We start from the raw sequence: 6,091 nt of genomic DNA, 5'->3' as shown, positions 1-6,091 counted from the left end.
CTGCGAGCAGGGGCCGCGCGGTACGGAGAAACGCGCCGCGTGCTGGAGTGGCCCGGCTGCTGGGGTTGGAAAGAAGCCCCTGCGGAGAAAGGCCTTCCCGCGCCAGCATGAAAAATCCTGTGGTTTAAAGCACTTCCGGGGGGGCGGGGTGTGGAGTGGGAGATTCAGGTTTATTCAGCAGTGGATCAGGTCCCCAGTTCATCTTGTATTCTCAGAGCGTTGCCCTTAGCAGGCACTTGACACACTTGCTAAACGGATGCTAAGTGGCAAGCCTTTACCTGTTTATAATAAAACCTGCCAGCTACACAGAGCTTTCCAATTATTTCATATAGATTAATTAAATCTGCTCACAGAGCTTTCCATTTATTTTACAGATTAATTAAATCTGCTCAAGAACTGTGAGGGAAGTACTTAAGGTTCACAGTTCCTTATCTGAGCCTTGCCGACCAGGTGTGTCTCAGGATGCAGGGTTTTTCAGATTTGGAAGGAGAACAGGGGTTGACTAAAGTTCCTATTCTCCATATTCAAAAAAGAAATAGGAAGACTGGCAGTTCTTTGGCCTTGATCCCCAACTGTGAATAGGCAACTGGAATCTAGAATCCTGGAAACCAGACCCAATCACCAACAGCTGTGCTTTGGTAAAAACCTAAATTTAAGATCAACTCTTTGCTTTGTTCAGGGAGGTAGTGTTCTGCCACAAGTTCTCCTTTGCTAGGCAAGAAAAAAAAAAAAAAGCATTGTTTCAGATATATTTTGAGAGGTGCTGTCTTCCCTTTATGGGTACAATATGCGACACCCCCAGAGATTCTGCGGCAACACCCTGCAATCAATATTTCTGTACCAAAACCCGTTTATTTGCAGTAGTGGGATAAATATGGACTACCAATAACCTCATGTAAACTCAGGTCAAAACTTGCTACCAAATGAGTTTGTCACAAAACTTTTGGTTTTCAGAGATTTTTGCATATCAGAGTTGCAGGTAAGGGATTGTTGACCTGTATTATATCTCTATGGCTGTAAAAACTAAGGTACATGTGGGTCAAGTAATGTGCCCAAATCAAACAGCTAGAAAGTGATGGAGTAGAAATTTTAATCCTGGGAAGCTGTTTCTGCAGTCTTGTGTTATTAACAGAAATGCTACACTGCCTTCAATTTAACATCATGTTATTTCACTTAATCCTCACAACTTTGGATTAGGTTGAACTGTATGAAATTGCCAATATTGAACCCTTTTTTTAACAATTTTATTTATTTGACAGAGAAATCACAAGTAGGCAGCGAGGCAGGCAGAGAGAGAGGGGAAAGCAAGTTCCCTGCTGAGCAGAGAGCCTGATGTGGGGCTCCATCCCAAGACCCTGAGATCATGACCTGAGCCAAAGGCAGAGGCTTAACCCATTAAGCCACCCAGGTGCCCTAATACTGAACCCTTTTTTGAAGTATGAAAATCTTGTTTCATTTGGTTCAACTTATCATTATTATTGCTTTACCAAAAGGAAAAAGAGGCTCAGAGCGAATGAGCCAATTATGAGACAGAAGTGCCAGTGATCTTAGATCAAGAGCTGGGCTCCATCCCAACCTACCAGCCAGGTAACTGAGCGATTTTACTTCTCTGAACTTGTTTCTTCATTGTTATTGAGCACAATACTAACTTCGGGCTGAATTCTGGAGGCTACAGTTAGAGGTCTCCCACAAACTAAATTAAGAGTTTAAAAAGTAAGAAGTCACACATTTAGAATCATCAAACACAATTTTTTGGTAGGTGAGATCACCTAGCCATCTCCAGAAGACACATACTGTTTCTAAATATAAATGAAGAACACCCAAATAAGAACAAACAGAAATGAGCTACTTACCTAGAGCTTGCTACAGCAAGGGAGTCAGCTACCATCATTGGGCAGCAATTCTAGGACAGGCTAAGAAGTAGGAAAGCTTTATAGTGAACAAAGGGGAAGGCTTCAAGTGTGCACTGATTGGAAGTAGTTGGCATGGGGAAGCTAGAGTTGGGCTAACTAGAAGTAGAGCATCCTTCGTGATTGACTTGGGAAGCATATTTAGTTTGCTCTGATTGGTCCTGAGTTGGAAGAGGTGACCAAAAAAATAAAGAAGCTGACTGGTCATTCACCAAGTCCTGATGGTTGAGCCAATCGCCTCAGAGATCATGGGTTCCTGCAGAGGCTGTGGTTTGGTTTCTCAGTCTGCAGCACCCAGCTCAGGAAGTCAACCATATCTGCAGCAACCAGTCCCGGGAGCCAAACGACATCCCCTACAGCCTTTGAATCCCTGCCAAATGTAAATGGTGGTGACTGACTCCCTTCCTATAGCAAACTGAATAGTGTTTGCTTGTTCTCATCTGGGTAGTCCTAACTATTTCCACGTGCCTGATGAAAGAACCTTCCAGGCCAAGGGAACAGTTCCTAAGTGAAGAGAAAACACCCTGAGTTTGTGGCCGGATTGGCTAGAGATTATGCTGGGAGGAGCAGCTGCCCTGTGAAGTCAGGGCAGAAAGGCAAGTCCGGAACTTTTGGCTTTGACTCTGAACTGAGGAGCCATTGCAGATTTTGAGCAGACCAGGGTCCTGATGGGATGCAGACTGCTGTGTTGATAATACAGTGCAGTCTAATGAACAGCAACCTAATTCAACTCTATTGTTCTCAACAGAAGAAAGTATGGAAATAGGGAGGGCATGGTCTGCACAGTCCAAGAGAAAAAGAGCCAGAAGAGCATGAGAAATTAGTGGTATTTATATCCAAAGTTGTGGATGTATTTACTGTGGGATAACTCATGAGGGGGGCAGGGTGAGATGTCCCTCAAGAGTTCATCATGTGTGCTCTGCACCTGTGCTCCACAAGCTCACGCACCTCGCACCTCCTCCAGCCGAGTCCTTACTGTGTGCTCTGCTACTGGTGTTGGCATAAGGGATGTGAATGGGATGGGCACTTCCAGAGGAGGTGGAGACTAATGGGGAAAACAAGCCGGGTCCCAGCGGACTTGTAGATTAGGTTACATCCTTTTTGATAGGGATTTAGTCTAGGACCGTGGTTCCCAAACCTGGCAGCAAGGCATCCCAGAGAACCGAGGCTTACATCCCAGAGAACTCAGCAAAGGCAGAAGCTTAACACACTGAGCCACCGAGGTGCCCCAACAAGAGCAAATTCACAGGGGCAAAGGGGTAATTTAAATTTTCAAGGGAGGGCGCCTGGGTGGCTCAGTGGGTTAAGCCGCTGCCTTCGGCTCAGGTCATGATCTCAGGGTCCTGGGATCGAGTCCCGCATTGGGCTCTCTGCTCGGCAGGGAGCCTGCTTCCTCCTCTCTCTCTCTCTCTCTCTCTCTGCCTGCCTCTCTGCCTACTTGTGATCTCTCTCTGTCAAATAAAAAAAAAAAGAAAAAATCTTTAAATTTTCAAGGGAAACTCAGCAACATCTGTCGGACTCCATGCAAAACTACTAACTTCAGGTAGTTCACAGTTTGAGCCTTCAATCATGTTAGATTGATTGTGGCAGTATTACTGGGGAGGGAAAACAACATTTTCTCTACCTTCTCAGGTTCACTACTTGGGAATCTGTGAATTTAACTGACAAAAGGCAGATGAGCAAGAGAAAAGAAACCAAACGTTTATATTTTGTGCACAGTCTGAATACACCGGGGATAAGTAACAGAGAAGCGTTTAGCGTTTTGGGTTTATATGTCTAACTCAGGGGAGGAAAAGAGAGGAAGAAGAACAAATGGTTTCCTTAGGAAAGACAAGTGGGGGAGGGGTGGTGCCCGGCTGGCTCAGTCCGTAGAGCTTGGGATTCATGATCTCACGGTTGTAAATTCAAGCCCCATGTTAGTGTAGATTCCTTAAAAATAAATTAAACTTTAAGGGCACCTGAGTGTCTCAGTTGGTTAAGTGACTGCCTTCAGTTCAGGTCATGATCCCAGGGTCATGGAATCGAGTCCCACGTTGGGGAGCCTCTCTCTCTGCAGCTTCTCCCCCTGCTTGTACTCTCCCTCTCGCCCTCTGTCAAATAAATAAAGTCTAAGAAAAAAAAAAAGGAAAGACAAATGGGTTTTTACAAAACAAACAGGATACAAAAAAGTTTGTGGTAATTGTTTATGCAGGTACAAGTGTTCTTTTTCATGGTCTTGAAACTCCCCAGGAGTACGAATTTATGACAGCTTCATTTCTCAGAAGTTGCTGCTTTTTTTTTTTTTTTTTTTTTAGATTTTATTTATTTATTTGAGAGAGCAAGCCAATGTTCTTTTGATCACAAGGTGGAGGAGGGGCAGAGGGAGAAGCAGACTGCCCATTGAGCAGGGAGCCTGACAGGGGGCTCAACAGGTGGCTCCACGGGGACCTCCACATGGGGCTCCATCCCAGGACCCCAACGCCATGACCTAAGCCTTAGTCAAGATGCTTTTTTTTTTTTTTAAAGATTTTATTTATTTATTTGTAAGAGAGAGAGTGAGAGCGAGCACAGGCAGACAGAGTGGAAGGCAGAGTCAGAGGGAGAAGCAGGCTCCCTGCAGAGCAAGTAGCCCGATGTGGGACTCGATCCCAGGATGCTGGGATCATGACCTGAGCCGAAGGCAGCTGCTTAACCAACTGAGCCACCCAGGTGTCCCCTTAGTCAAGATGCTTAACCAGCTAAGCCACTCTAGTACCCCAGAAGTTGGTGCTTTTAGTCAGATATAGGAAATTCCAAGAAAGCGTCTTTCTGCATCTATTGAATCTCACATGTGTTCAGCTTAAAATATTTATACAAATTCTGGGTTTTGAATGGATCCCCACACATCCTATCTTTGTGAAATTGAGGTTTTGGTGATTTCTGTGATAAAAAAGCAAGTACCATGTGTTACAAAAAGAAACAAGAGGCCCAAAATGGAATTTCTTGGGCCAGGCAAAGTCACCAAACCAGGGCTTGATACTTAACCTAACTGCAGTTTCAAACTTCTCCAGAAATTAAGTTTCAACCTATCAATCAGAAATTTTCTTTCTTTCTTCTTTTTTTAAGTTTTATTTTTATTTAAGTAAAGTCAACACCCAACTTAGGGCTCGAACTCACAACCCCGAGACCAAGAGTCACACATTCCTTCAAAAGAGCCAGCCAGGCGCCCAGGAGTCTTCTACTAAGCACCAATGAGGTAATTTGCCTCATGGGCCCTCTCCATTCCCACCCACCCAAAGGAAGAAGTAATCTGCACCCTTAGGCCCACTGCCCTTCCCCCTAAGGCAAACTGGTCTTGCCTGAAGCAATCCTTCCTTTTGCTGCTAACTTACTTGCTCCAACTCCTTCCTTGGAAACACTTCCATTTTGTCCACCTCCTGGGAGCACCCCTCTACTTGCTAGACAGGGTGCTGCCCATTTCATGAACCATTTAATAAAGCCAATTAGATCTTCAAATTTACTTGCTTGAATTAAAAAATAAAAATAATTTCACTTTTAAATAAACTCTATGCCCAACGTGGGGCTTGAACACAACCCTGAGATCAAGAGTCATACGTCCTGCAGACTGAGCCAGCCAGGTGCCCCAGATTTTTGTTTTTTAGCATGTGAGAAAAATTAATGTAGAATGAGGGTGATGGTGTCCAAATCTGACCCCAGAGTTTGAGAAGTTGTAGTGCCCAAGCGGTACACATCCCATTACTAGGTATAGGTTATTTAAGAATGAAGTACAAGTGACACCTGGGGGGCTCAGTGGTTAAGCATCTGCCTTCGAGGGTCCTGGGATCGAGCCTGCATCTGGCTCCCTACTCCTCGGGAAGCCTGCTTCTCCCTCCCCCACTCCCCCTGCTTGTGTTTCTTCTCTTGCCCTGTGTCTCTGTCTGTCAAATAAATAAATAAAATCTAAAAAAAAAAAAAAAAAAAGAGTCTGCCTTCAGCTCAGGTCATAGTTCTGGGATTGAGTCCCCCATCGCATCCCTTGCTCAGTGGGGATCCTGTTTCTCCTTCTGCCTGCTACTCCCCCTGCTTGTGCTCTCTCTCTCTCTTTCTGACAAATAAATAAAACATTTTTTAAAAGAATTTAATATGATTTTTAAAATTTATGGATTTTAATTATTTATATATTATTTATTTTTCAAATATCTATGAAACTATTAGGACATGAA

The sequence above is a fragment of the Mustela lutreola genome, chromosome 9 (genome assembly GCF_030435805.1).
Source record: "Mustela lutreola isolate mMusLut2 chromosome 9, mMusLut2.pri, whole genome shotgun sequence".
Lineage (NCBI taxonomy): Eukaryota > Metazoa > Chordata > Mammalia > Carnivora > Mustelidae > Mustela > Mustela lutreola.
The sequence above is the reverse complement of the archived record's forward strand: the minus strand, read 5'-3'. Positions refer to the sequence as shown.